Source organism: Acomys minous (assembly GCF_964271855.1).
Source record: "Acomys minous genome assembly, chromosome: 12".
NCBI classification, from domain to species: Eukaryota; Metazoa; Chordata; class Mammalia; order Rodentia; family Muridae; genus Acomys; species Acomys minous.
The window spans coordinates 112,687,844-112,699,623 of NC_140493.1; the positions used below are offsets into that span (position 1 = coordinate 112,687,844).

The 11,780-nt window shown below is 52.8% G+C and overlaps 1 long non-coding RNA gene across 1 annotated transcript; it reads left to right on the forward strand.

The window, feature by feature from the left end:
- The first annotated feature begins 261 nt into the window (after window positions 1–261).
- LOC311579585 lies at window positions 262–2,042 on the forward strand. Its single transcript, XR_014773201.1, has 3 exons — window positions 262–496; window positions 1,101–1,262; window positions 1,478–2,042. It is a non-coding gene; the product is annotated as an uncharacterized lncRNA (long non-coding RNA).
- Window positions 2,043–11,780: the final 9,738 nt, after the last annotated feature.

Genomic DNA, 11,780 nt, shown 5'->3' on the forward strand with positions numbered 1-11,780 from the left:
CACGCACCCACACATGCACGCACCCATGCACACACGCATGCACACACGCACGCACCCATGCACGCACGCACACATGCACACACGCACGCACCCATGCACACAAGAGAGAGACAATGAGGAAGGGAGGGGGAGAGTTAATGGCTATGAGGCTAGGGGAAAGTGTTCTACAGCTGTCATAAGCAACTTCTCAGAGCGCATGCCCTTGGAACGGCTTATGACATGGGAAAAGGCTTTTCGAACACACAGCACCGTATTTCAAGCCCCCGATTAAAACAGACTAAGTCTAGTTCCGTGTGGTCAAATCTCCTAGAATCACTGTAGGGACTCACTTGGCACGATTACAGCCATCTTTGGGCACAATTGCAGCCTTGTGCTCCAGGCATCCCTGGCACACATCCCAGAGCCCGTCAGACAAATGAAGTCTTTCACACGGTCAAAGGCGGTGTGCCAGCCACCGGCCGAATGATGGGGGCATGACAGCAGCGAGAAAAACCAGGTAGGTTCAGGGGCTGCAGCCCCTGCTGTCTAACGTAGCATATAAGCTTCTGCTTTAGGATACAGGGAGAGTCCTGTCTTGCCAAGAGGCTCTTTTGCCTGCGAATTCTCGCTAAGCCGCACCAGTGTGGCCCTCCGCTCTGCGCCTCCTCATATATCACAGCACCTTCCGTCTTTGGTGGCCAGTTCTCTGAACTAGGGTAACATCTGGGAGCCAAACGTGGTGCGCATGCTCACAAATCAAGTCCATGGGAGGCTAAGGCCCGAGGGTCAGGAGTTCAAGGCCAGCCTGGGTTACTGGGATGATGTCAAATAAAACTTAACAAAAGTGGGTGTGCTGACACACACCTGTGATCCTGGTGCTTGTGGGGTGCCGGCACGAGGCTCAGAAGCTCAGAGTCATCCCTGCTACATAGCGAAAATCAAAGCCAGCCTGGGCTACAAACAAATAAAAATAAACCGCAAAACAAAAGAGAGCATTTGGCCGGCCCTGGCAACTCTGTGTCCACCTTTAACCCAGATGGTTTGAGTCTAGTTGCAGGGAGGGCGTCTGAAGCCGGATGGGAAACGCAGTTTTGTGCGTATTTAATGGAACCTTGTTTCAGGTAGAATGCTCCGTCTGAGCGGATGAGCTCAGTGGGAAGGAATTTTGGAATCCCAGGGTACTGGAAGCCTGGCTTCCATACGCAGCAACACAGAACAAATGGGATTTTGTTCCGTGGAAATCTTACATTCTGGTTTCCGCATGGATGTGCAAACAGCAGCAGGTGTGAGGTTTTTCTATTACCCCTGCCTGCCCCTCCCCCAGCCTGTGCTATGGGAGACCCGTCCTTGAATCTCCAATTCCCCTCCTCCTAGCCAACGTTGGCATACCCTCCGCACCCTCGCCACCTTAGTCCCTCGGCCTCCTTAGTCTTCCTCAGCGTCATCTCGGGGCAGTTCTGCACTGGGGACTGGTGGCTCACGACTTTAATCCTTACAGGTCTCCCTGAGTACAAAGACACGAAAAGAGAAGCTCGGGTCACTCCCTAGCGTGACAAATGCAGTTGGGATCTAAGCGGTCCAGCCCACATGGGACTTTTGCTGCTGCGGGATCGCGTTCGCTGGTTCCCGACTGTGTTCATCACGCCTGTAATAGCATGGTTCCGAGGAAGTGCGCTCTGCCCCCGGAAACGTGAGTGACGCCACAGTCCGGCTGCCGCTCTGCCTGGACTGTCTGCGGAGCATGCCCACAGGCGAGCATTTGCTGCCTCTAGTGGCGATGCTGGTGGGTCGCTCACGTGGAGCTGAATCCAGAAGGCAGAGCCAAGGCGGTGTCCAGGAAGAGCTGCCTCCAGATGACGAGGTCTCAGACGAAGGCCTGCCTCAGGACCGAGAGTGAGCAAGTGGCTTGTCATCCGCTGAGGGAGGACGTCAGCAGGCAGTTGCTTTGCCAACAGCACCAGGACTGACAAGATCTAACCAGTCTTCTTTCATTCTTCACGACATCTGTGCCTCCAAACTTACTGGATACGAATGCAAGGCCGTTTTCTATGATAAATTCTCATCCAGATCCCTAATAAAGGTTTTCGCTATATTTCTATTTTTACTTTTGTAAAACATTCACACTCTCAAATGAAACAAAACAAAAGCCCAACACTTCACAGCAGGGCACCCTACCCTTTTCCCGGTACACTGAGCGAGGACCCAGCGCTCCACAGCAGGGCACCCTACCCTTTTCCCGGCACACTGAACAAGGACAGCTCTTGAAACAGGTGGAGCTGCGACAGGCATGTGTAGGTCCTCCCAGCTTGCTCCACGGGGCCCTTAACTGTGAGTGAGCAGAGACCGGGGAGAGGTGCCTGTGGAAGGGGCAAACAGCTTAGCAAGCAGCTGAGGTCCTGCAGGGCCAGGGCAGCAAGAAAGTGAGTGTTTACGGGGCAGGGCCATCTGCGCAGGGAAGATGTTCCTTAGCGCACACGACATTCCATACTGGGCTGGGCTCCTCCCTGTCCGCCCCATCTTTGTTTTTTGTTTTGTTTTATGAGATAGAGGTCTCCCATAGCACAGGCTGGCCTTAAACTTGCTATGTAGCTGAGGATGGTCTTAAATTTCTTATCTTTCTGCCTCTACCTCCCAAGTGCTGGCACTGCAGGCATATGCCACCACATACAGCTTCCACTGAGCCCTTCTGGTTTTCTCTGATTGTCAGAGGCAGCAGGGACCCCATTTTAGTGCTGCTGAGGGCAGCCGGAGGTGACCCCAGCTAAGGACCTCCACTCGGATAAAGCCAGTTCTGTGGCTACGTCACAGGAAAGACTTCCGGGTAAGCCGATGTGAGGTAAAGTTATTGAGTTATTAAGTAAAGCCACTCGGGAGGCAGAGGCAGGCGGATCACTGTGAGTTCGAGGCCAGCCTGGTCTACAAAGTGAGTCCAGGACAGCCAAGGCTACACAGAGAGACTCTGTCTCGAAAAACAAAAACAAAAAGTAAAGCTAACAGATGGTAAATATTTGTATTTAGGGGTGGTCACTGGCAAGAGGAATGCTTAAGAGGACAGAACACTGAGCTGGGTGTGGTGGCACACACCTTTAATCCCAGCACTTGGGAGACAGAGGCAGGCGGATCGCTGTGAGTTCAAGGCCAGCCTGGTCAACAAAGTGAGTCCAGGGCAGCCAAGGCTACGCAGAGAGAGACCCTGTCTCAAACCCCTCCCCGCCCCCCAAAAAAGAGAACAGAACACTGCCTCTCCCAAGTCATGGGCGTTAGGTGTCTCTAGAGGTATTCTCAGGGGTCTTTTACAATGACCAAATATGATCTTGTGCCTTGCTTTTGCTGTTTTCTGAGACAGAGTCTCACAGTGTAGCCCAGACTGTCTTGGAGCTCACTCCGCAGAGAGCAGACTGATCTCAGACTTAGAGTGATCTTCCTGCCTTGGCCTCCCAAGTGCTGGATTTACCACTGTGGTCCACCACATCCACTTGATCGGTAGCTTTCTAAATTACATTGCTCTGGAGAGATGGCTCAGAGGTTAAGAGCACTGGCTGCTCCTCCAGAGGTCCTGAGTTCAGTTCCCAGCAACCACATGGTGGCTCACAACCATCTGTAATGAGATCTGGCGCCCTCTTCTGGCCTGCAAGCTAATAAATAAATCTTTAAAAATAAATAAATAAATAAATTACATTGCTCAAAGGATATAATTTGCAGCAGGGCTTAATGAAGAAGTAAAGTTTAGGAAAACCTGAGGGGTTTTTTTTTGTACCATGTTGTAGATGAATTTGTAAAGTGATTTTCTGAGGTGCATTGTTTATATTTAGGGATGAGAAATGAGAGCTCATATAGCGAAACTCAGGGCCAGGCATTTGGCCCTGGACACACTCTGTTCGTTAATGGCCTTCCCCATCCTTGTTTGAGATGTCTCTTGGGAAAGCAGATACTGTTTCTGTAGGCAATCTTGGCTTTATAACGTGTGTTCCGGTTTCTGATTTTGGCCGGATTCTGGCATGAGGGGCTCCCTTCTTTTCCCGTAGTAGGGAACACAGGCCTTTCTCTAAGATGCTGGTCCCTCTAAGAGGGCAGCCCAACATCCTGCAGAAGTCAAGCCGTACCCGATCTAAGTGTCCCTGCAGACATCACAGCCATTAGGAAAACAGGCCGGCAACACCAGGGCGGGTGCTGGGTCAAAAGCGCCCAGAGTCTGACCAAGCAGTTTGTTTTTCTTCCTCATTTAAGCACAGTAAACTTAGCGGGGGAAATCTCCTTGGACAATTCTCACAACAGCGCCTCAGGCACAGCCTCGTGGAAACTCGAGTGTGAAGCACATCTTTACAGCAAAGCACCTGTGGCCTTTATAGTATGAAAGGTCGGTTGCCTGATAAGCAGTGCTCAGGTAAGGGCCTGAGGAGAAAGGATCTGCAAAGGATGGGTTCCACTGGTGGAGGATGCAAAGTAGGCGGACCTCTTTCCTAAGGATGGGTTCTACTCACAGAGAGGCAAAGCTCAGGACTTGGGGGGATCCAGGTGAAGGCTGGCTTCATAGAACAGCAACACCCACTCCAGCCTTCCCGGTGAAGAGCCACCACGTCTTTCCCCTGAAAAACATAGTCCTGCTTGTTAACAATTCTGGCCCCTCCAGCTCTTTCTCTAAGCCGTGCCTCCTAACTGCCCCCCTACCCCGAACACACACACACACACACACACACACACACACACACACACAATTACTCTTTTTAAAAAATATTTTTCTTTTTAAGCTGTGTGCGTATGTGTGTAGGTGTATTCACGCTGGAGTGCAGATGTCCTCAGAAGCCTGAAGAGGGAGCGATCCTGATGGCTGCCGCACCTCGCCATCCTCACTGCCTAGCTGTTTTCCTGCTTCAGAGTTAAGCCGGTCTGTGCTGTGGTTAACGGCTCTTAATTTATGGTACCTGGCTCCTCTGGCCTTGTTATTATGTGTATTATCAAAGACCAAGTCACATGGTATAAGATGTCCAGTCAGGCCCCAAAGCTTATAAAAGCCTCCCCCTCATCTCTTTCAAAAATGTTAAACCTTAGTTGGGCGTGGTGGCGCACGCCTTTAATCCCAGCACTCTTTGGAGGCAGAGGCAGGTGGATCTCTGTAAATTAAAGGCCAGCTTGGTCTACAAAGCGAGTCCAAGACAGCCAAGGCTACACAGAGAAACCCTGTCTCGAAAAACCAAAAAAACAAACAAAAAAGTTAAACCTTTCTTTTTGTTGTATGTGTAGGGTCTCTCTGTGTAGCCTTGGCTGTCCTGGATTTGCTCTGTAGACCAGGCTAGCCTCGAACTCGCAGCAATCTGCCTGCCTCCTCCTCAAGAGTGCTGGGATTGGGCTGGAGAGGTGACTCAGTGGTTAAGAGCACTGCCTGCTCTTCCAGAGGTCATGAGTTCAATTCCCAGCAACCACATGGTGCCTTACAACCATCTATAATGTGATCTGATGCCCTCTTCTGCAGATAAAGTACTCATATGCAATAAATTAAAAAGAAAAAAAAAGAGTAGTGCTGGGATTGTAGACATGAGCCACTGCTCCCAGCTTGCCTCTTCTTTCCTTTAGGCCTTTGTCATTCTGTTTTTAATATATTATTGTTTCTTCTAATATCCTCTTGCATTAAGGCCCCACCATGGCTTCCTAATAAACCTAATAAACCTAATAAACCTCACTCTCGAAGAGTAATCACGTGTTGTCCCCACTCATAAGGCAGCAACCATGGGCTTCCTTTTCTTATATTTAACACTCAGATTCCCGAAACTTCCTCTTCCTGTCTTGTCTCAAGATTTCCTTACCTAAAGCCAAGGCAGCATCTGCCAGGAGGTCATGGGCCTCCTGGAGGTCATGGGAGTGATCGGGAACACTCAGGGAAAAGCCGTCTGTCAGACCATAATGAAAAGACAACACCAAGCGCAGGGGTTGGAACGCAGCTCGGAAACGAAGCACTTGTCTAGTTTGTTTAAGGCCTTGGGTTCACGGCCTCAGCACCGAGGAGAAACTGTTGCTGATTCTTTGAAGTAGGTGTGGTGCCTCAGGCAGTCATGTCAGAGGAGGAGAAATGAAACTCTGCTGACGCACTGGTGATGCTAACGAGAAGGCTTTACTGTAAGCACAACTTTCTATGCTAATTTTTACAAATAAGCTAAGATGTTGGGGGCGTGGTAGTTTGGCTCTGTGATGGGCAGCTCTTAGACCCTGAAGGCTTTGAGAAAAGGACTGTCACACAAACAGCAGCTGAGATACCTTTGTGTTCCCGCCTTTGCTTTGAATGCTCCCAGAGTCATGACCGCCTTTGCTTTGAATGCTCCCAGAGTCATGACCGTAGATGCTCCTCAGGAGCCTTTGGCCCTCCCCTCGGGCTCCCTGTCCTCAGCCACCATCAGCTTTTCCTGCTGGCCACTGCAGCCCAGGGTGGGCTCCGTAAGGTCCAGTGGTCCATGTTCACTCATGCCCACTTCCCTGACCACAACTGCAGGCGTCTCCCACTGTCCCTTCCGTTCCCAGACCCAGACGCCTGCCTTGCTTGGTGCAGCCGGGTCCAGCGACCGGGACCTCATCTTCTCTAGTTTCTGTCCCAGCATCTCTTTGAAGTCCTTTGCTTGTTCTGTCACTACTACTGCTCTAGCACACGCACGCACGCACGCACATGCACGCGCGCACACACACACATGTGATCCAGGGGCACAGAGGCTAAAGAATGCCTCTGCCCTCCAGGTCAGTCTCAGAGCCTACTTCCATCAATGGCCGAGGGTCCTCCCAATTCTGGTCCAGGTTGAGCTCAAAGGGGGCTGCAAAGCTCTCTGTGAAGAGACAGAGAGAATCTCCAAGTCTCAGCCAGCCTTTTAGGATATGCAATGAGCACATGAGCAATGGGCGGGCGAGGGGGCGGGGGACAGACAGACAGAGATACAAGAACAGAGAGAAAGACAGAGACAGAGAGAGAGGGAGACAGGGAGAGGGAGAGAGAGGGAGGGGGAGGGGGAGAGAGGGAGAGAGAGCGAGGGAGAGAGAGAGAAAGAGAGAAATAGAAGAGGCCCACCAGGCTTACGATAGACACTCTCAGGTAGCAGAGAAAGACATCTGGGACAGGGGGAGTCCACTTGGTCCCTCCCAGCTGCACTTTCTGTTAATAATCTGGGTGATCCCACTGACCTGCTCTCAGGGGACCTAGCAGCAGCTTCCGTCATGAGCAGAAAAGGGTCCCCAGCCACCTCAGATCCCTCTCTCCTCAGCCTCACTCCTCTCTCTCTCCCCTCCCCCGCCCCCCGTCTGTCTGTCTGTCTGTCTGTCTGTCTGTCTGTCTGTCTGTCTGCCTCTGTCTCTCCCTCATGCCCTCATCCCAACAGTCTTTCTTCCCCCCTTAAGCTTCTTATACGAGATCTGTTGTGCGGTGTGATCTCTCAGTGGCACGCCTTGGCACAGGCCGCCAACACTTCAACACTTCTTGCCGCATTTTATCCTATCACTTGCTTTTCCAAACAACAGCTCTTCCTGGTCCCTTGGAGACGATGCTACCGGGAGACCAGTATAGATGGTTGTCCTTTCACCGTGGGTCATCTTTATCTGTTTTGCCCAAATGGGCCTCGGTGGCGGCCAGATCACGCTTCTTGACACTTTATTCTTGCAGCCCTGCCTCATGCTTTTCTTTCCTGCTCTTTTTCTCAGATGTGCAGGACCTTGTGGGTGGAGATGGGCAGGGTTCACGCCCCCTTCCTATTAACACGCAAACTCAGTTTAGCCCTCTCCACAGAGGGGTGGCCCTATCTGACTGTGCTGTCATGCTTCTGCCACCAGAGGGCAGGCTGCCACCTTGCCTTGGATTCTCTGCTTCTCTGTGCTAGACTCCTCTGGCCTGTTCCTGCCCAAACCCCAGTGCCAGCCCTGCCCAGGACCAGGGAGGCAGGGAGGGAGGGAGAGAGAGAGAGAAAGGTGCTGCAGGGATGCTAGAGCTTGGACATTGTGGCAGGAGGGTCCACGGGAATGGTGGACCATGCCGTCCGTGAACTACTCATTTCCAGTCTCCTAAACATAGGCTCAGCCTCATGCTCAGATGCTTGGTACCAGGGTACTGAGCAGAGGCTGCAGACAGGAGAGGGCCGTGAGGAAACCCGCAGGTGCTCAGGGAAGATAGTATGGCTCAGGTAAGACATAACAAACCCCAGCTCAGTACGGGAGGAAGACTTTTCACCTTGGGTATCAGGGACAGCTGAAACAGACAAGTCCAGGGGAAAGGAACACCTGGGCCAGAAGCGGAGCCGGCCCTGAGAAGGAAGAGCCAATGCTCATGAGCTGTCCCAGGGTACAGACAACATCCTGGAGGGTAGGGTGAGGGAGACGGCTGCATCCCTAAGTGCTCATCGTTTTCTGACACCTTGGGGATGACCTGACAGGGACCACGTCACAGGGCTACCTCAGAGACCGGGACCACAAGGAGGATAGTCAGCATGCCCCCGGGGGGTCTATGGCCAGTGGTGGCCGCTGCAATAGCTCACTACTGCTCTTGATCCCCCTTCCCCAGTCCCTCGAGCCTCAGGAGTGGTGGATTGCCTTTTGGCAGCAGACACATGGCCGGGGAGTGCATAGATGCTGAGGTCCTTCCCAGACTTGGCCTAGTCTCGCGTGAGGCCCCATCCCAGGTGTGAAAGGCTGAGGTGGCCTTTGAGCTTTGGTGGCTAAGAGTCTGAGGTCTGTGGTGTCTTCAGAGAGAGGGGATGAAGCAAGAGGTGGGCAAAGGGGGGAGGGGAGGGTTCTGGGGGCAAAGGTCATTCCAGGGCATGCCAGCTATGGTCCCGACCTTCTCAGTATTCCCCACACTTGGGTGAGAATTTGGGTTTCCCTATATTCTGCACTATGGCATAGCTCTGTGTTCCCCTGGGGGGCCTTCTCTCTCTGGATGTGATACGCACCCCACATCGGAGGCAGAGCTAAGGAGTGAGAGGAAAGGGGACTGAGCTTCCTCGTGGCTCTCTTAGAGGATTTCAATAGGACCTTGAAGGGGCCTGGCCAGGGTCACCCCTTGGTGCCCCCCTGACTCTCAGATCAGATTAGCAGGGTTACCTGGGGGCCCCTTCTGTCTCCATCTCTCCCAGGATGGGCGGGGAGTAGGTGCGGATACTGGGCTGACTGCACATGGGCCTCACTTGCGGGCAAACTGGAGTGAAGTGGTCCAGAGGAGGCAGCACTTTCCTGCAGGTCGGCTGGGCACATCGGTGGACGGAGGGTGGGACATCTCTGTCTTCTCTGGAATCTTCCTGTGGACTAATAGTGGAAGGCTTGGCCACAGAGGACCCAAGTGACAGGGCAAGATGCCCAAGACTTGTAGGCCAAGAATGCTGTCTAGTTTAGGACCTGAAGAGACTGGGCTTCTCTCTATGGTTCAGGCTCAGACACAAGGGCCAGGGGCCTGGAAACGGGGTAATTGTAGGCTCAATTTTTTTAACCAATATATTTTATTAACAACTTAGTGACCGAGCCTATGTCACTTATAACCCGACTAACCAAAACAATAGGAAATGAGGGTTAATGGATACAATAACAAAACTGTAAGGATATCAGTTCTGAGGAACGATTCTCCAGTCAGGAGCCGCAGGATTTCTTCTGCTGGAACCTGGGGTAACCAGAACCCAGAACCTTAGAGCAGGAGCCGGAGCCCTGAAGCCTTTCCTTGAGCGGTTCTCTCTAGGAGCATCTTGAAGTGCAGCGATGAACAGCCAAAACTATCCCAAGTCTCCAAAAAGCCCCATCACCAGTTCTGGCTCATTTATATATCTCCTCCCAGAGTCTGTTCACGGGATCTTTTCAGCTGGCAACAACTAAGCTCCTGCACGAGGTGGTCGGTCTTCTAGTGAATTAACCTCACCTGTTCTCTCACGAGACCGTTCCAATCCCGCACTTGGAATCCTAAAAAACAGGTTTCTCTCTCCTTCAGGTAGTGACCACCTGGCTCTTGGTGGGTCCTTGGCCTGGTCACTTGCTGTGAGTCTGTGACCTGTGACACCCTGATCCTTCCTGGGCTCTGTGCTGAGCCTGGGGGACTCTTGTAGGGGGGTTACCATCTTGTCAGAGCAGCCACCTTTTCACTAGTGATTTATGGGAGCCAAGATGTAGCCTTCCCACCCCATTTTTTCCTGTGTTTTTCTCCGTGGTCTAGCACAGGCCCACAGAGGAGCTAGAGGCACTGAGTGTCTAGGGTCCCTCACAAACGTTCTTAACAGGGTGAAACTGCTCTCCTTGAGGTGGCAGAGCCGTCACCTACCTGGTGGCATGAACAAGGGGCTTGGCTGGGGGACGTGGCGCCTGTGGCAGGTTGAGTCTCAGGCCTCGTTAGGTCACGTGAGGTGTGGTCAGGCTGGCAGGAGGTGACTAGACCAAATCCTTCACAGGAGGCATGGCTGCAAACTTTCACAGGCCAAAGAAGGAAGAAAGCGCGATGCCCAGGTCCCGTGCACACTGCGCTGCCGTGGGCTTTCCCAGTGGATCAGGGACCCAGGGGCCTTGTCTCAGTCTGGATCTTATCTTTGTGTGTTGCCAGTTCACCCTGCTGAGGCCTTAGGACTGGCAGGCTTCCTTCTCCTCAAGGGATCTTGGTGACCTTTGGAGAAGGAAGAAGTTGAGGAACGTCCACTTCCTGCTCGGGAAAGTCACCTCTGTGGGCCTGGGTCTCGGGGGAATCCCTGCCTCAGGTCACTCGTGGAGTGAGATCACGGTGGTCTCTGGGCCTGGAGGGTGCAGGTCGGGTGGCTGAGCCAAAGCTCAACCAGACCAGTAAGTCCACCTCCATGAATGGCGGTGTGGCTGCTAGACCGCGTGAGTGGAGCTAGGGTTTTAGGGTACTTAGTGCCCTGTGGGGGGTGGAGGGTATCTCAGACAGCCCAAGCTCCTGGGGTAGGCCCCAGGCCAAGAAAGGAGGTTTAATAAGAGAAGGTTCCCTCAGGAGGCAGGATGAGGTAAGGCCCACCTGAGAGAGAGAGAGAGAGAGAGAGAGAGAGAGAGAGAGAGAGAGAGAGAGAGGGAAAGAGATCCTGGAGTTCCGTGTTGGATCCTGTACCCGGGGTTTGGCCTCAGAGAGAGAAGTTGCTGTTTTAGGTCTGGATAGGTTCCTCATGAAGTTCCTTCCACAGGGTCACAACTAGCCTGGCACCCTAACCTCTGGGAGCTGCTCCCCAAATGTCATAGCAGTCTACTCTTCATAGGGGAGTAGTGGTATGGTGGGCTGGCTCCCTATAATGTAGTTATGGTGGGCCTGTGATTGTGACACACTGACTGGTCACTCTGGGCTCAGGACACCTGGGCCCTGGGCCCTCAGGGGACCATGGTAGTGTGAGCCAGACTCTTTTTTTATTTTATGTGTGAATGTTTTGACAGTATGTGTGTGTATACCGTGTGCAGGCCTGGTACCTCGGGAGGCTGGGAGAACTGGGGCTCTGAGTAGCTTTGAACCACCACATAGGTGCTGGGAACTGAATCCCCATCTTAGCCCTCCCCCCAGCTCCTCCCCCTCCCCACTGCTAGCAGCCTCTTATCAGAGCAGCTACCCGCCTCCCATTTGGTGTTTCCTCAGCTGTTGTCTTTGGAGGGCCTTGAACCAGGAAGCCTCCATGCTGCCCGGAAGAGCTGCAAATAGGAAGAGCTGTTAAGAGGGCGCAGACTACAGATCCCAGGAGCTGCAAGGGGGTGGTATTGGGGTAGGGGTAGGTCATAGGTCTGAGGTGCACACACAGTCAGTGTAGGGACGTTTGCTGTACGTCCAGCTTGTTGCAGGGAGACCAGGGATCCCCTAGATCAGGAGTCACAGG